The sequence below is a fragment of the Eleutherodactylus coqui genome, chromosome 7 (genome assembly GCF_035609145.1).
Source record: "Eleutherodactylus coqui strain aEleCoq1 chromosome 7, aEleCoq1.hap1, whole genome shotgun sequence".
NCBI lineage: Eukaryota > Metazoa > Chordata > Amphibia > Anura > Eleutherodactylidae > Eleutherodactylus > Eleutherodactylus coqui.
In genome coordinates this window covers 189,329,292-189,355,098 of record NC_089843.1, presented here as the reverse complement: position 1 = coordinate 189,355,098, position 25,807 = coordinate 189,329,292, and the positions used below count along the sequence as shown (strand labels likewise).

Sequence of the window (25,807 nt, the reverse complement as noted above, 5' to 3'; positions counted from 1 at the left end):
GATGATAAAGTGCATCTATTCTACAAAGCCATGGTCCCACCAACTGTTTAACATGAGCACACTTTCCATCTCGCTTCTTTTTTAGTCCACTCCATCATGACTTTTCTTCCATTTCAGGCGGATGTCAACTATTATTTGCAGTGATTGACATGGCGTGAAGCGCCCCCCCCCTCCTCCCCCCCTCCCCCTTTCATTTTTTCAGAGAGGATCTACAGCTGCTTGAAATACTAGATGTCACCTACATTATATGACCGGTATACAGTAAATGCCACAAAGTTCCTTGGTGAATGTTTAGCTACAGAAGAGATCTCAAAAATTGTTACATAAAAAAATGACAAGTAGAATAATAGCTATTTCACTTCTAATAAAAGGCCATTTTCACGCGAGTGTATTACAGCCGTATTTCTGCAGACGTAATGCAGACATGTCTTTCAGACCGATCGCGGGGTTTACTGACCTGAACCATTGCCATTGTGGAAATGCGGCTGTAGGAATTTTGTCTGAAACTGGACAAATAGTGTATTTTTTAGGCTTAAGACAGGCCATTTACTGCTTTACTGTAACCTAAGTTGTACAATTTGTTTACTTTACGACCATAGTCTTCATGTCATACTTGGTGTCACACAGGATATATTCTAACAATGAATCCCTATTATGGCATTTTTTATTTTAAGAAATTTCCTTCATAAATCATTTTTTATAAATTGGAAAGGCTGCCAGATTCACTTTGATTGTCAATGTAACAAACCCGAAAGGGAACGGTGTGGAACATGAAAAGTAACAAGCCAGCCATTAGACATAAATACTGAGTACAATGTAAATGCTAAAGGTCCATCTGTCCAAGCATTAAGCGCTGCGGAATATGTTGGCGCTATACAAATAAAGATTATTATTATAAAGATTATTATTAGTGGAGCATATTATTAAGATACAATGACTCCCCGAGACGTGAAATGGATCAATTTGAGAAAGTGTAAAAAGTTAATCATCATTTATCACTGATTACTTACAAGCTGGCCTTAGGATAGCGTTCATCAAGAAGACTAGACCACAAGTATTATCTCAATTTTTACTTGTTCTTAATATTAACACATAACGCAAAAATGATCATATTATAAAAGAAGATATAAAGTATCTTTAAAGGAAACCTATCATCTCCCTACAGCACCATAGACTAAGTTATGGTGCTGTTAGGGTAGGTGGTAGGTAGCCGGATGAGATACTTTATATACTCACCTGCTACCTGGTCCTCGCTGTGTCCACCTCTGAAGTCCGTGTACCGCACTGAACATCCGATTCTTTTCACAGTGCTGTGCACGCTCTCCCATATACTTGTACAAGAGAGATGTATGAGGAGTCGCTCCTGTCAAACCAACCTGATCAACTTCTACGAGGAGGTAAGTTCTGAATTGGACCGGTGTGAGTCATTGGATCTTGTCTATCTGAACATTTCCAAAGTGATCCTGTGGCGCATAAAAGGTTGGTATATAAAATAAGAATGCTTGGTCTGGGCAAGAAGGTGTGTAAGTGGGTAAGTAACTGGTCAGTCGTAGAAAGCAGAGGGTTGGTATAAATGGTACATACTCTGATTGGATCACTGTTAGGGTGCGGGCAGACGAGCGTAGGCGTATTTACGTTCGCACGAGCGCAACGTATAATCGCCCGAGCGATCGTTTTTCACCAATCACGACCAGAGCTAGAAAGCGTATTTTCGTTTGTTCCTACTTTGCAAACGGTCTTTTTGGCGATCGAATATGCGTTGGCGCGTATTTCGGTCGCATATGTTCCGTTTTTTTTCGAATTGCCGTTTTTACGCGCCATAAAATCGCCCATGTGAACGAATACATTCGAAACCATTGCCTCAGATGGTCACGTATATACGTTTGGTCGCAAAAACGCGCCGTTTATGCGCTCGTCTGCCCGCACCCTTACTAGTGGGATACCACAGAGGGCAGTACTGGGCCCTATTCTTTATTAATACATTTATTAATGACCTGGTAGAGAGATTGCACAGTAAAATATCAATATTTACAGATGATACAAAACTATGTAAAGTAATTAAAAGAGGAAAGAATGCAATTGAAAATGGATCTGTATAAGTTGGGGGCCGAAAAGTGGCAAATGAGGTGTAACACTGATAAATGTAAGGTTCTGCACATGGGTAGGGAAATACATGCCACCATTACACACTAAATGGGAAACCAATGGGAACACTGACATGGAAAAAGACTTGGGGATTATAGTTACCTGTAAGCTTAAAGGGGTTGTCCCGCGCCGAAACGGGTTTTTTTTTTTTTAACCCCCCCCCCCCCCCCTGTTCGGCGCGAGACAACCCCGATGCAGGGGTTAAAAAAACACAGTACTTACCCGAATACCGGCGGTCCGGCGTCTTCATACTCACCTGCTGAAGATGGCCGCCGGGATCCTGTCTCTCTGTGGACCGCAGGGCTTCTGTGCGGTCCATTGCCGATTCCAGCCTCCTGATTGGCTGGAATCGGCACGTGACGGGGGGGAGCTACACGGAGTCGGCATTCTGCACAAGCGGCCCATTGAAGACAGCAGAAGACCTGGACTGCGCAAGCGCGGCTAATTTGGCCATTAGAGGCCGAAAATTAGTCGGCACCATGGAGACGAGGACGCCAGCAACGGAGCAGGTAAGTATAAAACTTCTTATAACTTCTGTATGGCTCATAATTAATGCACAATGTACATTACAAAGTGCATTAATATGGCCATACAGAAGTGTATAGACCCACTTGCTGCCGCGGGACAACCCCTTTAACTGGAGCAAGCAGTGTCAGTAAGCTGCTGCCAAGGCAAATAGGATCACGAAGTGCATCAGAAGAGGTCTAAGAACACATGACGAGAAAATTGTTCTTCCTCTTTGTAAGGAGAATTTATGTGTTTATCAAAGAGAAGACGATCCCAGATCCCGTGCAGAAGTCTGGGCCCAGGAGAAACACATCACACTAGCCTGAGCTATATCAGATGATTTCTAATTTATTCCAAGGCGTATTTGGTTCTTATACTGTAAATGACATCACAGCAAAAGTATATACCTCCAAGATTAATAATAATACATGATAGGTTAAACCAAAAATGATTAACATAAGTTACACCTCCTTAAGTGTATCTATTACATACAATAAGACCGTCATAAATTCAGGAGAAAGGAAGGCCTGGGAAGGTGCCATACAGTCTACCCCGTCTTCCTGTATACATTATCTATAAACATACATGGGTGATTTAGTAGACTGGCTGATCTTCTAATCTTTCTTCCTCAGAAGACATGCAGGCCTATAGAAGAGTTTCGTTTAACCCTTTCACTGCTATATATTCCTAGTCTACAATGCAATATAGAATAATTAACTGATACATTGATCTACAATTTTCTTAACACTCTTTACAAGTCACTGGTCAGGCCACACATGGAATATTGTGGACAGTTTTGGGCACTGGTACTCAAGAAGTTTTTATGAGAGCTTGAGTGGGTTCAAAGGCGGTAAACTAAATCTTTTTTCGTGCTGCCCATGTAAAAAATAAAAAAAAAGAGAGCCTATACTTTCTCATCACGGGCTGCCACACCTCCAACCACCCCACTGTGCCTGTTTACAGGCTGCAGTGTCAGACTGTGAAGGGAACATCACAGACTGCTACAACCAATCACAGACCTCAGCAGTCGACTGTTGAGGTCTGCAACTGCCTACGGCCGCCTGCAGACGAGCGGGTCGGATCCGGCAGCGAGAATTCTCGCCGCGCGATCCAACCCGAGAGCCTGCAGGGACGAGCGCGTACTCACCCGCGCCTGGCGGCCTCGGCTCTTTCATGTGCCGGCTGCCGCGCAGCCGGCGCATGCGCAGACCGGAGCCGGCGGCCAGGTGAGTGCGTGCCCCGCAGAAAATTAGGACATGCCGCGGTTTATTTTCCGCGCGAGATTTCGCGCGGCCAAACCGCGGCCGTCTGCATAGAAGTGCGTATTTTAATGCACTCCTATGCAAACTTTCAGTGGCGGAAATCCCGCGGGAAATCCCGCGGCGGGATTTCCGCTCGTGTGCAGGCGGCCTTTAGCAGTCTGTGAAGTCCCGTCAACAGGTTAAATGTAGCCAGTAGAGCTGTTAGCATTGGAAGTATAAATATATTTATCACAGAAAACCCCATAGTGGCCCCAGAATTAATACTGATGTCATAGTGGTCCCAGTAGTAATAGTGACTTCCAGAATAGTCCCTGTAGTAATAATATCCCTCTTACTCATAGTGACCCCAGTAATAATAGTGATCCCCATTGTGGACCTCCAGCTGGGCAGCAACCCAACATTGAGTATTTAACTCACTCCGTCTGGAGCTCCAGTCTGGTGGTCACCACTTCTGTAATCAGTCTGTGACAGCTAAACTCTCCCCTCGGTGTCTGCACTGCATACAGGGCGGCGTCTGCATGCAGAATCGCAGATGCCATGGGGAGAGGTCAGGGGTCACAGACTGATTACAGCAGTGGTGGTGCCGGACCAGAGCTACAGAGGCAGTGAGTTATATGCTTGTTGGGTTGCTGCCCAGTCAACTTGCAGCTGGTATTTAATTGTTATGGGCCATTAATATTGCTAGTAAAAGATAACTACCAGCCGGGCTGGTGAATTACACTACCCTAAAATCGGCCCTCTGAGGTCCTGCAGGCTGCTGCCTCAGGTCACCTCATGGTAGGGGCATCCCTGTGTGTGATGCATATTTGACTACAACTGCCTAATGTTAAAACATACAAAAAAACAGGCATTACATCATTTTTTTCCTAAAGGTAACCTGTCATCACCTTTAGGTCCCATAAACTTATGAGCTCAAAGGTGAGGGAATGGAGAGTCTGGTGAGCTGTGTTTCATATTCACTAAGTGCCCTATTCCCAGGTTGTGTCCCTGTGAAGTTGGCGCATGAACACAGCGTGACTCTTTTCATACAGCTTTGTGTATGCGCTTTCCCATTCATTTTTGTGTGTGACAACTTCACGAGACAGATCCCGGGAACAAGAACACACCTCCCCAAACTCCCTGTTCCGCCACCATTGAGCCCCGTAATGTGGTTTATGTGGTGCAAATGTGATCACATGTTCCCTTTAAAAAAGCAGTTTTAGGAGCTGCTCCTAACTGAAAGAGTGCCTAACATTTTGGAATAAGCTGCCACATCTGTAAATAAGGAATAATACTATCTATGTCCACTACATTAGTTGTATCCTGCAATTTTCACTAGGCTTTTCCCCTGCAGGCCCCATCTCAAACTCTAAGGCCTCATGTCCACGGGGAAAATCAGATCCGCTGCAGATTCTACATGGAGAATCTGCAGCGGGTCCCTCCTGCCCCGCGGACATGAGCGCTGAAAAGAGCAATTTAAAAGCATTTACCTATCCGTAGCGGGCGGCGAAGGTCAGCTGTTCCTCACGGCCGGATCTTCATTTTCGGCCGGCGGATGAATTCCTGACGCCGGCGGCACGTCGCCGGCACGTCGCCGACGTGCCGCGCCCATGCGCCGGGCACATCCGCCGAGCCGAAGCAAGGGAGATGCGGCCGTGAGGAAGAGCAGAGCTTCGCGGCCCGCTGCGGGTGAGTAAATGCTTTTAATTCCTATTTTAGGTCTCCCGCGGATCCGGACGGCTTCCATAGGCTTCAATAGAAGCCCGCGGGAGCCGTCCCCGCGGGAGACCCGCATGAAAATGGAGCATGGTCCAGATTTTTTCATGCTCCTTTTTTTTTTTAAATGCCTTTTATTGACGATCCGCGGGTATTTATCTACCCGCGGGTGGTCAATGCATCCCTATGGGGTGCGGATCCGCGCGCGGGAGATCCGCTGCGGATTTTAAATCACATTTTGCCCGTGGACATGAGCCCTTAGTCTTCCCTGAGCTGGTGGGTGGTAACTAGCTGCTATGTCTTTTATCCACTGCACACAAGGAGGGCAGAATATCTTTTCTACCTCTCTGTAGAACACCCTCAGCATCATCGAGGACATTATACAGCTATACTGAGAAGTATAGAAGTAATTTCAGTATCTGCAAGACAGGAAATCCCTTACCACTAAATTCAGCAGCCTGTATTTCTGCTTCTGTCTACCTCCTGCAGCTGCTCCCCTCTCAATTCTCCATAGACTTCTATGGGTCCATGAAATGGTAGCAAACAAAGACCCACACACTCCACTTCCTGTAATCCATCTTGGTGTCAGCACTACAAAAGAATTTCACCTGACGGTTATAAAGAAGTGATATCCCTAGTGGCCAGCACTTTATAGGGATTTTTCAACATAAAAATGTCACTTTAGTTAGAAAATAGTGTTTTGGGATTTTGCTAGTTATCACATTGGCTACCACATAAGCTCATTTGTTGGAAAGTTCGTGACATATGAAGTAAAACAAAGATAATACCTGCTGTTTTGAAAGATGGTATTTCCTAAAATGAAAGGCTTTTTTAACTGCATTGTGTAAATGGGATTTATACAGTTTACTACACTGTAACCAACATCTGTCTGCTGTTGATGTCTATACAGTGTTGAAAGCTAATGGTCACAACTCCAAAGCTCCTGTAATCAATGCTATTCAGGATGTGTGGTGTTAAATGTCCAGTGAGACTTCAAGCTGAAACTTAATTAAAGCAGAATGTTACCTTCACTGGATTTGGATCATATCTACTGGAAAAAAAATCTATCTTAGCACAAATTGTGAACACAAATGCGTTATATTTTGTAACATTTTGCTTAATTTATCATAAATCGTTGGCCATCCAATGTGTCACTGAAGTTAGTTAACGGTTTGTTATCCAGTCATAAATGATTAAAGTGATTCCTTAGTTATGTTCAATTTCACAGTTGAAATGTTATTGGTTGTAACAAAAGAAGTTTATCCTTTTAGGAGGATAAAAGATGTGAAAAGCCTGTGCAAGTGACAGAAGCTCTAAATGAAGCATAAATGGTTTTGCAGAGGTAGAACGTATTTTATGCACAGTGAATAGGCATATAAGCTATTAAAGTCCCTCTGGGAAAACAAAGTCAGATTTTGAAAAACCGTAAATGCTGCAGAATTTCCCAGTGGATTTTTCTGCAGTACAAGCAACGTGGACGATTTCCAAAATCTTGTTGACATGGAGCATAATAAAAATAATAAACCCACAACATGCCTATCAATGCTGCAAATTTCAACCCCAGAAATATAAGGGTTGAAATCTACAGTAATCCGCTATAAAATTCACAGCAGAATGTGCACCATCTAAGGTGGATTTGGCCGCTGTGGGTTTGCTGCAGGTCTTCTGCTGCGGGAAAACTCACAGCAAATAAGCTTTGTTTAACCCCTTCCTGACACGGCCCTTTTTTTTTTCCATTTTCGTTTTTTTCCTCCCCCCCTTAAAAAAATCATAACTCCTTTATTTATCCATCAACATCGCTGTATGAGGGCTTGTTTTTTGCGGGAGGAGTTGTAGTTTTTAATGGTGCTATTTAATGTTCCATATAATGTACTGAAAAACTTTTAAAAAATTCTAAGTGGAGTAAAATGAAAGAAAAAACAACATTCTGCCATCTTTCAGTGCATCTTGTTTCTACGGCGCACAAACGGCAACGAAAATGACATGATATCTTTATTCTATGGGTCAGTATGATTGCTACGATGCCAAACTTGTATAGTTTTCTTTTTACTATACTACTCTTTTTTTTTTTTCAAAGACATTTAATTTTTCTTAATTATTTTCTGCGGTCATCTTGTGCACATAATAACTTTTTTATTTTTCCGTCAACGTAGTTTAACGATGGCTCATTTTTTGCGAAATATCCTGTAGTTTCCGTTCGTACTAATTCGGAATACCTACGACTTTTTGATCGCTTTTTATTGCGGTTTTTAGGGGAGACAGGTTGACTGAAAAAGTGCATTTCTGGCGGGTTTTTTTTTCGGACGACATTCACCGTGCGGGGTAAATAATGCGCTACTTTGAAAGATTAGACTTTTATGGACGCGGCGATATCAAATATGTATTTTTACTTTAATATTTAGACTTTTTAATTATAGATATGGCAAAAGGGGGGCGATGTAAACTTTTGTGACTTTTTTTTTACAATTAAAAAAACTTTATTGCTCTTTTTTTAATTTTACTTTTAAGTCCCCCTGGGGGACTACAGTATGCGATACTTCGATCGCTCCTGCAGTATGATGTAATGCTCTAGCATTACGTCATACTGCATTCTGACAGGCAGCCTATCAAGCCACCCCACGGGGATGGCTTGATAGGCAGTCTCTCAAGGCAGCCCTGGGGCCTTTCAGAAGGACCCCAGCAGCCATGACACCTGCACGGCTCCCCCAATCTCACCGCAGGGGGCCGTGCGGGACCCCCGAACAGCGTTCGGGGGCTTTAAATGCCGCTGTCAGAATTGACAGCGGCATTTAAAGGGTTAAAAGCCTCAATCGGCCATTCGGCTAAACAGCTAACGCCCACGCTATATGCAGAGAGTTCGCCGCGCGACCTCTCTGCATACATACCTCGACGCTTCAGGACGTAAATGTACTGCCTGGGGCAGGAAGTGGTTAAAGGCACTGTATGCAGGTCACTACTACTCCGTATACTTGCATCCCTATACAGTGCAAAGCATTAGATTTCCCTACAGCAAAATGCTCGTATGTACTCCTCAGTACATATTGGTTCAACTAAACAAAATATCCTCATTAACTCCTCCCCTCCAACATGATTTAGTGAACTTGGGAGTCTCCACTGCATCCCTGGGTTGAAAAAGGCCAGAACTGTGATCAGGTTTGGAGCCCCTAGTAGTGTAGTGAGGCAAGACAGAGGTCGGTACACTGGCAGTACTGGTTGAGGTACAAAAAGGAGCAGGCAGGTAGTGGAGTCAGGGTGAAGCCAGAGGTCGGTATACAGGTAGTATCAGTTGTGGTACAAAAGGAGCAGGCCGGTAGCATAGTCATGGAGAACCCAGAAGTTAGTACACAGAAGCAGCAATTTTAGTGAGAGGAAAAGGTGGTAGCAGAGCTTGACTAAGGGCTGAGAGCACAATAAATCATGCACTGCAGGAGGGACATGCCTAGGTTTATATAGTGTGAGCAATCAAAGAAAAATGGGTGGAGCAATCAGGAACTGGGTTGTAGAAGCAAGAAAATGGACAAGGTTAGGGCGGGGAGCCATCTAGCAGGCTGAATAGATCACCAGGGAAAGACGTTGGTTGGAGCACAGGAGTTCCCAGGTTGGAGTCCTGACAAGAACTCTCAGGACCATGAGGTCAATAGATCCATGGGGGCAGTAAATTCTTAAAGCTCATGATGTGTTGTATCCACATTCCAGCACAGTGATAGTGGAAGGCAAGTTCCAGGACTAGTTGTAATTAAAAATCCTGCAGGCTGCTAAGGATTTGTTGCTTTTTCGGCAGTCTACTATCAATTATTGAACAAGTGAAGCAATCTCAGCTGAACTAGTTCTAAGTCATTCTTTACATAGAACAGAGATTAGCTCAGATTAACAGGACATTTTTTCATGTTGTTATTGAACAATTTAGAGAAAATATCTAAAGATCTTGCGGAGGTGAAAGATGTTCCAAAGAACAAACTTCCTGTGCAAAAAGGTTTTTGTGATTTTGATATGTGGGCAAGATGGCTTCTGCATACACAGATCGAAGAACATTTGGCAGGTGGGAGCCAGAGAAAGAAGTGTTGTGCTAGGAGTAGCTGTCTGACGTTACTATCAGATAGAGGGTGTACAGCATATGACTAATAGAACCTAAGATACTGTACATTGGGATAACGCTCCATCATTAAACAATATTGCATATATGGTAAGCAATACTTTAGCATTTTTATATTTTTGTTGCATTTTATTTTTATCTTTTTGCAGTTTTTACATATTTTTCTGCAGTGAAAAGATAACATCTGTATAACCCGGAAACCTAAAAATGAATTAAAGATATTGTTTAAAATAAGAATGGAAGCTTTAATAAGGTCCACACCAGTGAGCAGCCTGTTCATAGATACAGGAGGTGGAGAAAAATATGGAAACACCATACGAAATGCATGCTTTAAAATTGGTCTCTATAAAACTCAAGAATTAATCAGTATGAGTTAAAACAAAGTATAGGAAATTTATAACTGCTTTAAAACATATTTTGAATGTAGAACCATTTGCAATTGTATCCTACAGTTCTTTAATAAAATACCTTTGAACCATAACATTGGTCTCTACATATCTTATTGAAATATAATTTATAATCCCATGTGACTTTTAAGTGGAGGTAATATGACACAGATACTGCCGGGCAAAAGTGAACATCTGCCTGAGCAACAAGGCTCCATTTGCCAGGGGGTTGAGCCACTCAGCTGCTGTTACCAGCTGGTCCCAAAACTACCCAGAGTAGGGCAAGAGGTGAAGTAAACACAAATTTGGCGGGAAATCTCTCAGCCAAGCAGGGGTCAAAAGGGCAGCTCAGTGCTAATAGGTTAAAATTCCATGCATTTCTTATGATGTTTTCATATTTTTGTCCATCACCTGTAGTTTTCAAGTAGTCTGAAGATCCCCTGAGAAAACTAAGGGCGAAACACGCTTTGGGGCACCCGACCTCAGGTTTGCTGTTATAAATGTTGCTATTGTATTTTTTGGCTGTTTGATATAATCTAATACTTTCGTTGGCTATTTGTATTAAACTTTATGACACATTGTTTTCTCTCCAAGTATTTTTGCACTTGCACTTTATTATTGTTATTGGTATGGCCGTTCTTTCTACTGATTCCTATGCGTCTCTTGGTAGCTATTTATTTGCTATTTGCACTTCGTCAATGTATGCTTACCTCTAGTTTGGTTTTTATTATGGCTTTATACCTTCCTGGTTATTTTAAAATAGTTTTTTAATAGAGATTGTCTTTTTACTTTATAATGATGGGCTGGGTTGTTAATTAAGATTATCTTGTTACTTTATAATAATTGGCTGGGCTGTGATTCTTGTTTAGTTGTAGATAGTTTCCAAGTAGCAGCAATTGGTTCTGTGCTGCACAAAGTAAAAGCAAACAGCACAAGCTAATGAAGGTGGAACTTTAAGGCATGTTCACACATAAAACATACTTTTTAAGTAGTAAGTTGTCACCAATATGCCTTTTATATATAAAGGTACTAATTGGTACTAATTTGGTACTAGTCCCTACAGTTGGTATGCCACGCACTTAAGACTTGTGTTACATTTCATGTTAAGACTACAGTTAGTAGAATTAATATAGAGTCGATACGAATGGCACGTTTCTCTAATTACTAATTTTTTCTTACAAAAGACTATATGAACAGAGTTTCTTAATGCAATAAGTCTTTTCCATGATATGAACAGACTTTCTGTCTTGCAAATACGTTTCTAAAATAATAAGAAGCCATCCCGTGGGCGAGCAGAATGGTTTCATCTCCCTAGTAAACACAAGACTGTTAACTATTTGGAAAGACTTGCAAATGTCAAACTCTCAAGGGTTTATGACTGAAGTTAATCAGCCGCTGCGCTAGAAAGTGTTGTTAGATCAACAAATATTTTCTGGAATAATACAGCACATAATAATTATAATAATAGCTATTGTTGTTTATTCGTTCAGTCACTTCCGAGTCTTCGTGAGCTCGTGGACCAGCCCGCAGCAGAGCTTCCTGCCGACTGTCGCCACCCCCAACTCCACCAAGGTCCAGTCCGTCACCTGAAGGATATCATCCATCCATCTTGCCTTTAGTCAGCCACTCTTCTTTTTGCCTTCCACTTTCCCCAACATCATCATCTTCTCCAAGGTATCCTGTCTTCTCATTATTTGGCCAAAGTACTTCAGCTTTGCCTTTAATATCATTCCCTCCCGTGAGCAGTCTGGCTTTATTTCCTGGAGTATGGACTGGTGTGATCTTCTTGCGATCCAAGGCAATAACAATAGTGCACAGATTTTAAAAAAACATGCATATTCACAGTTACAGCTGTGAATAAAATGCATAAAACTGCTACAGATATGCATTCAGACTTAGTCCAGGTCAATGGGGGCAAATCCACAATTGACTTCCTTGATACGGAATCCGTATCAAAAAGTGACGTCACTTCCTTTTTTCCTGTGTGCAGTTTTCAACAAAGAAGAGGATTTTCTTTACAGTAATAACTTAATCGTACACTTTCATGATGCTGATTTTGCAGTGGATTTGAAGTGAAATCCACATGGATTCTGCAGTGAAATCTGCCATGGCCTACAGTATGGCATCAGAATTTGTACTTTCAAACATTCTAGTAAACTTTCCATGAACGAAGGCCACTTTTTCTTCCTCATCCAGTCTTAGGTCGAATGCACACAGCCAGGTCAGATTCCGCATGCAGGATCCCACAGCAGAACCCAACCTTGTGCCCGTCTGGTGACCCTTGCCTATCTGTCCGCAGTCGTCTCTTCCGTATTGCGGATGCACCGGCCAGCGCATTATGGAAAATGCTGCCCTGTCGCTAGGCAATGACGCAGGATCCGCGACCCTTCCTCATTGTCATTGAAGAAGAGCTGCGGATCGGACAGCTTCCATTGACTTCAATGGAAGACATTCACGTGGAATGTGAGCTGGAATAGGACATGCTGGGATTTTCCCTACACGAGCGGAAATCACTATTGATTTCTGCTTGTGGACATGAAAAAGCGATTTTCCATAGCATGTGTACGGGCAGTATTTGCTGTGGCATCCGGAGGTGGACGCCCGCTCCGGATTCTGCAATGCAAATACACCCGTGTGGAGACGACCTCATGGTAAGAAGACAACTAATCTCTACCAAAACTTATCTGCAATAAAAATAAGTTGCTATACTTTTTTGTAGCAGTGCACAAGTCCAATTTATAAAAACATGCTCAAATCACATTGCTTCAGGATCTTTCAGGAAAGATCACCAATCTCTACAGAAACGCCAGCAACAAATGTCTACAAAATAATTTAACCCGTGCAATTGCTATCTGGAAGGAAGGGGCCATTCTATGTTGACCCGTTCCCATTTTAGTGGATGGTGCACAGAGATGTGGTCTACATGGATGCCGACATGTTAACAATGTTTTGCAATTCCTTGTTTGCTAAGGCACATAATAGGGGCATGAGGACCTCCCGTTAGGAGTGGTTTGGAGTGTGGTGGTATGAAGCAGCGTCAGTTCTTAGTCTACTTTCTTTGGCCTTGGGCCCCACGTTCTATTCAGGGCTGTTTTTTCAGTATTAGGCATGGGGATTTGGAATAGGTGAATAGGGTAAAGCTATGTAACATTACTATCAAACAGCTAATGGTGTAACTCACGAACGATAACTCTGTACAGAGAAACTACAATAGACAGTTCATGACTTTCATTCAGTGCAAATCTTTCATTTGGAGGCCAAGAATAAAAAGTGCGTTTAATGCAATCATTATTCTTTGCAATACAATTTATGTGCTGAAGGGCATCAAAAACAAACTGTATGACTAAGCAGAAATGTCAAAAGCAATTATGAGGAGCAAGTATAATTCAGAAGTTATGAAATGAAAGAGCGTCGCTGCATATTGGGACGGAGATGGGAGAATAAATGGAAGTTGTGATGAAGTGTAGAGTCTACCTTTGTCTTCACACCGCATCATCTCAAACAAAACAAAATCATTTGCATTAAAAAGAAACAACTTCAACAACTGTTCTTAAGAGGCGAAGTGCTGATATTACTGCGCAGTGGTCCCGCAAGTCACAATATTCATTCGTTCTGCGATGCCCAATACAAGACGGAAAAATAATTATTTGTTCTAAAGCCTAAAATCTCAACTCAAAATAAAAAGAGAAAAAGAAAAATCTGCAGACAAATAATGATAGACATGGGGTTTGGTCAGGTGGGGTAATGTTTTACTATAAAAACAAAGATCTCTAGTGGGAATAGTTAGCCCTGAGGAAGACCCACAAAACGTGCATTGGGGTCTCTGACAAGGATGACATGGGTATGTTGTAAGTCGATATATGGACTCATTGAGTGGGGATTTTATGTACATTACTTATGTCTAGTTTACGTGTGTAATTAATCCTTATGGATTTCTGAGACATTTTTTGATATTTCTGGTGTCTTGTGTTTTGGAAATGTTTCTTATATTAGTTATTTACTATATGCCTATGGCTTATTTGTTAATAAACGTATTATGTCTTAGATAGGGTTATACTTTGTACTTTCTGGGTTTCTAAGATAAATAAAGGTGGTTTCACATCTGCGTTGGGGATTCCTCTTTCCTGCTCCGTTCCTGGATGGAACCGAACAGCTCTGGGCAGACCACATGGACTATAATGGGGTCCACCTGCTTTCCGCCCAGCTTTTGGATGGAAGAAAAAGTGCTGCATGCAGCGTTTTTTCTTTCGGTATTTTCAGCCGCATCTGTGACGGAGCCTCAGGCCGGAGGATCCAACACAGATGTGAGACTGGCCTAATAAAAATAAAGCAAGTCTTTATCTATAAAAGTCAGAAACAGCTGTCCAAAGCAGTAAATCACTTTACATAGAGAAAAGGAGCTTCTCCAGTATAGTATAGTATGTACATATAGTGTCTTCGAAAAATAAAATGGAGCTGCATTCAACTTGTGTCCAAAGGAGCTGCACATCCCGGTTCAGGTAGGGGGCAGTATAGAACATTTAGTACCGCACTGCACTGTAGATAGGCGTCACTAGACAGCCAATCAGTGCATGCGCTTCAGTAATATAGGTGCTTTACCAGTAAAATGCCCATGCCGATTGATGCCCTTGCTCTTCTGACAATCACTCATGCCGCAAATTGGCAATGCCGTGACATGGATTGTGGTTTCAAGCTATAGCTTCCCAGAAAAGTCCACTGTACGTTGAAAATATTGTAAACTGAGCCACTGTAACTTGTATACTGGAAAATGTACAAAGCAGTTGGGCCAAACACATCAAATAATTACAATTTCATAGCGTATACCAGATGCCAATCTGTCCTTTAACTCAGAGTATTTTGTAAAATGAACAGTTAAAATTCATACTATATGCAGTGCCAACAAATTATTTTGAATTTTCTGTTGTATGAGATTTTTGTGTGGATGCTATAGTTTTCTTGCAATTTGATATTTTTGATTTTAGTCAAAAAGTTTATGCTTTCCCATTACATTTTTTTTTCGTCTTTCAGGTTCCACTGACTATGTGCTACATTGTGATTTGTTTACAGTCAAGTAGAGGAGGTTAAATAGAGTGAAGGCCGAACCCCAGAAGGGAATAAGAACACGTTATCTCACAGTTTGTAATATGGCTTCATCACGTAGAGACAGACGTGTGAATAAACCTGATGCCTTCTGCTACATATGTGGATGCTACACACTTCCTCATCAGAGACAGAATATAACGTCTTTTGCGAGGCTTGCTTACAAACCTTACTTCAAAATTCCTCTTGGTGACCAGGACAAGAAATGGGCTCTGCATATTGTGTGCCATAACTGTGAAGAAATGCTTTGTGACTGGATGAAAGGAAAACAAAAGGGTCTACCTTTTGGGGTTCCCATGGTTTGGCGAGAACCCAAGAACCACATTACTGACTGTTATTTTTGTCTTGTCAGCATAGGAGGTGTAGGGAAGAAAAATCGTCATGCAATCACGTACCCTAATATACCTTTGGCAATAAGACCTGCACAACATGGTGAAGATCTCCCGATTCCACTTTTCAAAGGCTTTGCAAGTGAAGGAGGTGATGATAGTGAGGATGATGAAGACCATAACATGGGGGATGAAATGGTTCTAGAAAGAGAAGAATTTGTTTTTTGTCACGATATTCCAGGCCTTCTCCATCAGTTAGGGATAAACCCGTACAGTGCAACAGAATGGCGATTGTTTCTTAATAGCTCCAAGCGTTGCTTAAAGTGTGTTCTCTTGCACAATGGTAACGTCTACGGTTCAGTTCCAGATGGACACTTTGTGAATTTGCGAGAAGAGTACAATGATGTCAGGGTAGTAATTGTTCTAGTGAAATATCATGAGCACAACAGGATCATTAGTGTGGATCTGAAAATGGTTATAATTGGATACATATGGCGATTGTTTCCAGTATATTGTTTCTGCACTTACAGTTTTATCTTTTGAGAAAATTAAAGCAGGAATGTTCAACGGTCCTCAAATTTGTGTTCGTTTACGTTCTGAGAAATTTGTCAAGAAGATGAATAGGCAGCATGGATGTCTTTTGTAGAAGTTACAAAAAAGTTTCTTGGTAACAAAAAAGCTGAGAGGAACTTGTTGAAAAAATGTTAATGAGCTTTCGTGAACTTGGATGCAACATGGGTGTTAAGCTGCATTTCTTTAACCCTTTCCAATCCAATTTGTATCCTGGCTTTCCTAGGGGGCTTACTCTTTTTCCAACATTATACAAGGGCGCTATCTGCTGGCTAAAGCCAGTACTGCATGAGGTGACACGTTGGATAGGCTCCAACAGCAGAGAGGCTGGCAATATACAGTAAGAGAACCCCGACGGACGTCTTACAATATCGAAACTGTACAGCCTTAAATCATGATGTCTTCAGAAGTCATCTCGATCAGTTCCCAGAAAACCTTGGGGATGTTAGTGATGAGCAGGGAGAACGCTTCCATCAGGACTTGCGTACATTAGAGGAAAGATATCAAGGACGATGGGATAAGAACATGATGGCAGACTACTGCTGGTCCATAAAACGCGATTGCCCCGAGCAAGTACATAAACGCAAAAGCTCTAAACGTAAATCTCTGCCGGACTAGAACTAGTGCCGACTGTAACGGCCTGTCAGAAAGTTGTTCATTACCCTACATGTTTTGTAAATAATAAATACATCTGCATCATATCAACTCTGGTTTTTATTTCCCTATGTACCATGTACTTAATTATGTTGAAAATGCCTTAAGTGAAATATTTTAATGCTAAATTGCAAAAAAACTAGAGCTTAAAGCAAAAAACTAACTCCAGATTTCAAATCTGCATACTCAAATTATACTAAAACAAGTGTTCATATAAATGCAACAGAAAATTAGTTGTCCAGTGTTATTAAAAGTAGCTAATATCACAGACATACCTATATCTGTCTCCAGGGTTTCTGCAAATAAAGTAGTAACCAAAAGCAGACTATTCTCTGGATTTTACTCTTGAAAGTCGCTATACTCCCTGACTAATGGGGCTGATAACTGCTGGCCAAATGAAATGTAGTACTTCCCAGCTTTTTAAGAGGTTCTGCAGTTGCTGCATAAGTATTCTACAGTACTGTGCTCCAGAAGAACAAAAGTCCAACTGCTGCAGCCCTTCTTTATCGTTATAATGTAAAATGATAAATATAGAGCTGAGGCCGACAGAACCCCTCTAAAATACGTTGTAGAGTATTAGTTACCTTGCAGTTCTGCATCCCGGGTAATTGCATTTGATATTTTTGCCTTGTGCTCTTATATGGTCATGGAAACCTCAGTGACCGCTATCAATCTTAACGTTTGACATGGCGTAATCTCACTGCAGATTTGGGTGTGGACTCCATGGACCAATCCGAGGCAAAATCTGCACCACTTTAGCGTTCTAATGAATGCTATGGAAATACACGCTGCAGCTCATACGGCACAGATTTTTGCACACATGGATTATGAAATCTGTGTTGCGTAATAAAAGCAGTAACATGTCAATTCTTGGCGGAATCCAGCATGAAAATCTGTGTCAAAACTTCGAGGCTCTGCATTAGATTTCTGCTGTGGATCAGTGGCAGTTCATGCTGGAACAATCCAATGTGGGTTTGACGTTCCAAAGACTATGTGAATGGGGCCTAAGGCATGCAGTACACTGGATATTAAATCTAGTCCATTCATTAGATGTAGAGAATGCACTATATAATTGATGACTGCTAGAAATCCAGTCTCTTCACCACTGATGACATTTCAAGAGTGCTTCATCTGCCTAGTGGCTTCCAACGTAAAAGGAAACCACAATGCAGTGCCAAATCCACAGCACAATAAATACTGGTGGTGACGACAGACCGGGACCTATAATGAAATCTGCTGGATTTTTCCAGTCTCCATCATTTTGATGTTCCCATCAAATAGAGCTACAGTCAAACAAAGCCTTCAAAGAAGGTAGGAACATAGCCTTTAAATAGTGGGTGATTGGAACTTAATGAGTGGATCTATGGCCAGTTTTTGCATCAACATTCAAGCTGTAGATCTTGCAATTTCTTACACTAAAAGTACAATATTTGAACCCACATAATCTGATTACATATTTATGTTGGAACGTCCGGCCGGAGGTTCCATCACAGATCCAGCTCAAATTACCGGAAGAAAAAGCTTTGCATGCAGTGCTTTTTCTTCCATCTAAAAGGCAGGCAGCTGGGAGGAAACCAAACAGACCCTAATACAGTCAATGGGGTCTGTTCAGTGATGTTCAGTTCGCTTGTTAGACAGAGGTGTTCAGCCACGGGGGTTCCCCTTTCCTGCTCCCCGAATGGAGGTGTGAAACCACCCTAAGGCTACGTGCACACTGGCATCATGGGATACATTTATAATACTGTGGTGAAGAGGGACCCAAATGGCAAGTAACAGACTCCATACACTTATTATATATTGGGGGTTCCATCAAGGTTTTGCTGTTTGCAGGGTAAGAAATGCACTACATACTGTTTTATTCATGCAAAAGTGAAAGAGGTCCCCCAGAGGCTCCTAGTTGCAACCTGAACACAGCCTAAAAAATCTTTGCTTCGATTATTATAAACATATAACTAGCCCAGGGGTAAAATGAAGGCTGAATGCACACGGCTGGGTCGGATTCTGCATGTGGGATTCAGTAGCAGAATCCGACCCTGTGCCCAGCCGGTGACCCCTGCGTACTGGATTCTTCATAATCTGTATGCGGATAAGCCGGCCAGCGCACTGGTGCACATTTGCAGTACAGATTATGCCGCAGATTCTGTGACCTTTCTGCACTGATGATTGGGGAAGGGCCGTGGATCGGACGACTTCCATTGACTTCAATGGAAGCTGTCTGCGCGGAGTCCGAGCTGAAATAGAACAGGCTGTAATTTTCCCTCCGCGAGCGGAAACTCACAATTGATTTTCACTCATGCACAGGAAAAAGCGAATTTCAATAGCATGTTTATGGGCAGTATTTGCTGCAGAATCCGGAGGCGGACGCCTGCTTGTAAATCCACAACGCAAATACGCCCGTGTGCATTCCGCCTTAAAGGGACCCGCTGCCATACTAGTCAGCAAGCACCCACGCGCCTTTTGGCAGAAATGAATACTCCGTCCCCCTATTTTTCCATTCCTCAGTGATTTAGTAAGCTTACACTGATTTGCTAAACTATGCTTGATAAAGGAGTTTATCTCTTGAACGTGTGGCATAACCACATTGTCTAATATGTATGTTGTGTGACTTTGCATTGTATATCTCTATGTTCCTGATTTATTGAAATAAGAAAGAAAATTGCACCATTTACGCCAGGCTGTTGGTATTCATAGAATGGTTTGTATTTCTACGAGCCTTCCTAGATTTTAGAGGACTCCCACCCATCTATTTTATCATCCCACCGGTGGCGCAGGATTTTTGGCATTTTATTTTCATGTTTAAAGGGAACCAGTCAGGACGCTCGTGCTATCTGAACTACATGCAACATGAAATAACCCGGTCCCCCATTAGAAGCAGCAATGTTTTACTCTGAAATGTTGTACCATTTCAGAGAAAACTAGTTTAAAAACGAGCCAAGAGCAGCGAGAAGAGTCATTTGGGCTTTCCCTGCTTGGATCAACTAGGTTGATGGATCTCTACCTAAACACAAGTTTCTTTTGGATTAAATCATATCAATTGAAATATTAATATTACTTGAAACAGTTAATCAAGTTGTTTGTAGTCGCAAGCTGGCTATCCATTAGGGATTTCAGACTGCCTTCTTCTGTCATTCATGGTTGGCCTCTGGGAGGTTGTCTTTTTGGACGGCAATGCCATAGCTTAAATTGACAAATCACTGATTGATCTCCGGCATGATCTGCAGCCCAGTTTTAGTTTCCACTGATGGGATACAGATCTGTCATTTGGCAGCAATGATTTTAACTCCAAGACTAAAATGTCCAATGCATGGGACAGATTTACAAAAACAAGTTGTCTAGTACAGCGAGGGGGAAAACACGAGGCCGCTGACAAAGTTAATGAGATCTGGAGTTTAGATGCATGCACTAGGCACATGCTCACAAGGCCAGGGATCATTTGAATGCACAGCCTTAGGAACCAGTCACTGATTATAATCTAGATGAATTCATCCATGAATTCTAGTGAGTGCCCACAGTTAATTTAATTTTTTAGAGCTGTCAGTTGAAAATAGCTTTTTTCATTTATCGTACATTGAAGAAAAGCTTTCTGGCTTGTTCTTGCTTCACTGCATAGTTTTGGGTGAATAATATGAATGTCAAACCTCCAGAAAATTGCTCTTCAGTACTTGATGCTTGTACGGCAGGCTGCGAAGTTCTAAAGGATACAATGTGCTATCTCCTACAACTCACTATAGCGGATCAACAATAGATAAAACACTGGTACAACAGTGCTAGCTGGTCCATTTCATAAATGTTACAGACTTATGGACAGATTAATATGACCAGGACCACACTTTATGCAAAGTGGTTGTTACTCTGCTGTGGGCATAACCAAATGTCTGCACTGGTGAATTGTTCCAGACCATTAGCTGCAGCATATGACACAGTACGGCCACTGAATGCAATCCTTATGGACCCATACATACAAATGCTATGGCTTTCGTAATGCAGTTACAGCTAATCATTTTTTAAGTGTTTTTAGTGAGCAAAAGTAGTTAGACCTAATGCACACAGGTGGATTTTTGCTGCAGAATCCATGGCAGGCGTCTGTCTGCAGATTTTTACAGCAATGCCCATCCATAGCATGCAATGTAAAATGATTCTGCCATGCAAACGAGCAGAAATCACTTGCGATTTCCACTCGCGAAGGAAGAATCGCAGCATTCTCTATTTTCGTGCGGGGAATCCCATGGATGGCCTCCATTGCAGTCAATGGAAGCCGTCTGACCCATGGCGATTCCAAAATGTCAATTTTTAAATCGGCGCGGCTCTGCGTGATCGGCAGATTCGCAGTACACAGAAGACCAATCTAAACAGGTACGCGGGGGGTCACTGGCGGGCAATGATTCTGCTGTGGGATCCCGCACACGGAATCCGACCAGGCCGTGTGCATTTGGACTAATACACAAAAACGATATACACTTGGTATCGCTCTAATTATGCTGATCCAGATAATAATGTCATGTTTTTTTTAACTGCATAGTGGGAGCCAATAGAAGAAAACCCATAATAATGGTGGAATTTTTTAACCATGTCAAAATGTATAAAAGTTTTACATGTTAAACATAACCCAAAGTGGTGTCATTCAAAAAAATACAACTTGTCGTGCAAAAAAAACAAACAACAAGCCTTCATATGGCTATGTCGACAAAAATAAAGAAAAAAAATTATGGCTCTTTCAATACGATAGTGAAAAAAGTTTAAAAAATAGCTTGGTCAGTAAGGTGTAAAATAGTTCAGCTACCAAGCGGTTAGACTACTGGCACTATGCAATGCAATCTACTGATTAGAGATGTGACATTGCTGCTGATGGATGATTGTTCTCTAAGATCAGCAGCTCTCCTGCTGCATCATCATCTCTTGCTCCCTAGTCTATTGTTGAGGAAGTTGCTATGAAAGTGTTCACGCAATGGACCTGTGGGGAGGGGATCAGCTGACCATACTGCTCAACCTATTCTGTTTACAGAGAGGAGTATTTGATTGGCTAGCCCTTTTAAGTATTCATGGTTTCTGCAGTTTGGTGCAGATTAGAAGTGTAAAAAAAGTGTTTCATCCAGTATTCCTTGTCCTTGTTCTACATACTTTGTTCTAGTCTAGTCTGGCCAGTCTATCTTGTCCCTTGGTTATTTCTAGTCCAGTCTGTGTTTTATCTTATGTTTCCCTGTGGTGCTTCAGTCTAATTTGCTTCTTAGTTCTGCATTGCTTTTAAGCCTCTTGTCTGTGCCCTAGTGCCCTTTTCTTCTCAGGGTTAGTGGTTTAGACAGGGAGTCCAGTAATCACAATTGAGGATTACTCAGGGGCTGTGGTTCCTAGTGTTAAATTTCAAGTAGAGATTACAGAAAGGCGTAGGGAGAGCTAGCATTAGGGACAGCATTTCTATGGATGCTGTTCTAAGTATTTTGTGCGATTGTGGATCAGTAGATTACAAGCAAGTCAAGTAATCTGATATGGCCTAGGTGAAATATTTTGAGGAGCTGCATTTGTCTACACTTGAACTTTAAACTTCCCTGTTGTGTTTTTCAGCCATTGCCATTCTGCTGTGGAGTTTGTTTATTCTGGTTCTGTTTAGTTGTGTGTTCTATGTATCTATGCTTCTAGTGAAGTGTTAATCGATTTGCACTTGATCTGTAACTGATTGCAGTTACAGTATTACTGCTTTGCACTGGACCGAAATTGGCCCATCCATTGCGATCAGTGGGTGCATGATTTTGCTGGTAATATTGCACTTTTACTGGCAAAATGCTGTGATCATTGGCCATCGTGGGTGGGCAAGGCTTTACTGCATACACCTACCACTGTTTTGCCATTGAACACTGCTACTCTATCTGGAATGTCTGGAAGTCATTGATTAATGGAAAAGTCCTGGAAAATTCCTTTAATTCTGTATTATAGCTAAATACAATATGTTGTGTGTCTCCCCTACTGGATTCTACATACATCTCTATTTTAAGCAGGTTGTCCGAAGCAGATAACCCATCAGAATTAATTTACCAAGTATCAGTTGATTGTATTGGATTCTCACTAACCTTCAACAAACATTTGTTAATGCTATGGAAGCTGTATGCAGTTGTTAATTTTCCCTCCAGTATTCAAGCTTCTTTCTAGGGGTTCTTAAAGGGGTTGTCCCGCGCCGAAACAGGTTTTTTTTTTTTCAACCCCCCCCCCCCGTTCGGCGCGAGACAACCCCGATGCAGGGACTGAAAAAAAGAACAGCACAGCGCTTACCTGAATCCCGGCGCTCCGGTGACTTCTATACTTACCGGTGAAGATGGCCGCCGGGATCCTCTACCTCCGTGGACCGCAGCTCTTCTGTGCGGTCCATTGCCGATTCCAGCCTCCTGATTGGCTGGAATCGGCACGTGACGGGGCGGAGCTACACGGAGCTACACGGAGCCCCATAGAGAACAGCAGAAGACCCGGACTGCGCAAGCACGGCTAATTTGGCCATCGGAGGGCGAAAATTAGTCGGCTCCATGGGAACGAGGACGCCAGCAACGGAGCAGGTAAGTAAAAAACTTTTTATAACTTCTGTATGGCTCATAATTAATGCACAATGTATATTACAAAGTGCATTAATATGGCCATACAGAAGTGTATAGACCCACTTGCTGCCGCGGGACAACCCCTTTAACTCAAATTCATATATTGAGGTCCCGAGTTGGAGCTCTCCACCATGATGTCCTTATAATCTAATAGAGTAAATCAAAGTCGATGACCCTGGAGGTCCCTTCCAACTCTACCATTCTATGATTCTATGAAAAGGAGCTGCCCAGATAAGACAATCCATTTAAAACATATGTAATCCATATAGAAAGCAATGAATCAACAAGTACCATGAAAATAGCTAAACACAATGGGACTTATTTTCTAATACTGTCTAAAAGTTGGACAGTGCAAACTTAGATATCCCTTCCTAAAATGCACCAGATTTGTCACAGCTGGATGATAAATCTATCAAATTTTAAAATGGTCTAGCAGGGCTGTGTAGTTGGTAAGCCGAACCTGCGACTCCTTCATGTAGGACTCATGTTTTTTAAGTGATGAAATTATTGTATTAACATGGTAACATCAAGCTTTTTATTATCATTATGATAAAATAATCAAGCTCCATCCTCCATTCCAGATCATGTTTTTGATAAATAGGAGCTTGGATGAACAGAACATATTGGACATGTCAAAACTTTCCTAAATTCTGCATTGAATTAATTAAACCATATTTATAATATATATTTTTTTATAAGTTGGAGTCAGTACATTTCTATAGGCTCTGACTCAGACTCTTCGTCACCGAGACAGAAAAAAATTCCCTAAAGGAATAAATAGATCACCGAGGGAACCACTAACTAATAAATAAAATATAACCTTTAATAATAAAATGTAAAAATTTATTTCCATAAATAATTCCAAAGTATTGCAGCAGTCATCGATGTATGAGACTGCACTGCAACCATAGCTTGTGTAAACGGGTAGCGAAGTGAACAGCCTGACCGGCTGTATACAAATTTGCAGTGCAGTCTCATACATCGATGACTGCTGCAATACTTTGCTAAATTTGTGATGCAATCTCTCTACTTTGCTATTGCAATCTAATAGACCATCCTGATGATACAGCTTATGTGCTATAAGCTGTTGAAACGCGTAGATGGTATTGTTCATTAGACTAAGTGATCAGTAGTGTGACTGTAGTAACACTGGGGTCACTTTACTACTACACTACCAAGTGGGCTAATCAGCTTATCAATAGATCTAGTGTCAGGTGCGTTTTTGGACGCAGTAAAACCAGTCCTGCCCCTGACGCTGATTCTATGCGTGCTATCTATACGGGTTCTAGCACTATTTAGAAGTCCAATCATTAGGCAATTGTTTGAGGACTATAAATCAGTCCTGCCCTTTTTATTGGATCTTCTTCCAGTTACTTATAACTTATAATTTGGTGGTTCCACCTGGTCTAAACAATGACTTCTGGTTACCACTGATGGAGTTATAACTATTCAGTGCTTTCTCAAGGAAATCCAAATAAGCACTAAGCAGCAATCTAGTGTATGTATATGGTGAGCAGTACACTTTAGCCACCAATTACATACCAGATGAATCTATACCTTGAACAATTGATTTGACGAAATCGTGCAGGTTATATCTAAACACAAATTTCTACTAACATTTCACCATAAGGGATATATATCTCGCTTTTGTTGCTACCCTTATTGGGACATATGACATGGTGATATGAGTACTATCATATCCATTAGAGCATATACACTGGTTTATACTCCTCAGGTGTATATAGCCTAATGGTATTAGTAAAGTACACTACAAGTGTTCTCATCTAACAAAACTGTTTCAAGGTATCATATCATTGGAAAAGTGCCGATTGGTCGTGACAGGCACGTTACTTATAAAGAATTAATCACGCCCTTTTATACATATGGAAATAAATTTTTAAATTTTATTATTAAAGGTTATATTTTATTTATTAGTTAGTGGTTCCCTCGGTGATCTATCTGACTCAGACTCCACAGCCCTGCTGTCTAGTCTACCTTTATACCACCTATTAGTGACTTAGTTTACACCAAAAATTGCACCAACATTTTGGCACAATTTGCCACAATTTTGGGTACGATTTAGGCCAAATACCTTTTCCTATGAGTTGGTAAAACGGTCCGACAGTGTATAAAAACATGTAGTAAATGTGTCACAAAGTGTGTAAGGCAGTTTTCTGGCACAATTTGCGCCCCAGAACTGTCATATTTTGAACAGTAAATTTGTCCAAATGTAATCCAAACTTTGTCCTAGTAACTTCTGTTCCTGTCCACGTGAAGAGCACAATAAGCAAGGCATAGAGAGCAAATTACTTTTATATGAAAACTATTCCATACAAGTTCGACTCTGTCTGAAGCACACATGGTCAATCTACTTTAAAAAGTGTGTTAATAAAAGGCGCAAATGTCACTTATGCCAGGCTGCTCTCACACTGGTGTTGGGGTCAGTTCATGGTTTCTCTCCTCTTTTGGAGGAGAGAAACTGATATAA

At 41.6% G+C, this 25,807-nt stretch overlaps 1 protein-coding gene across 4 annotated transcripts in view; it reads right to left on the bottom strand.

Moving 5' to 3' along the window:
• Positions 1 to 25,807, bottom strand: part of PSD3 (pleckstrin and Sec7 domain containing 3) — a 562,110-nt gene that overhangs the window by 70,206 nt on the left and 466,097 nt on the right. The gene's annotated exons all lie outside the window — the stretch shown is intronic.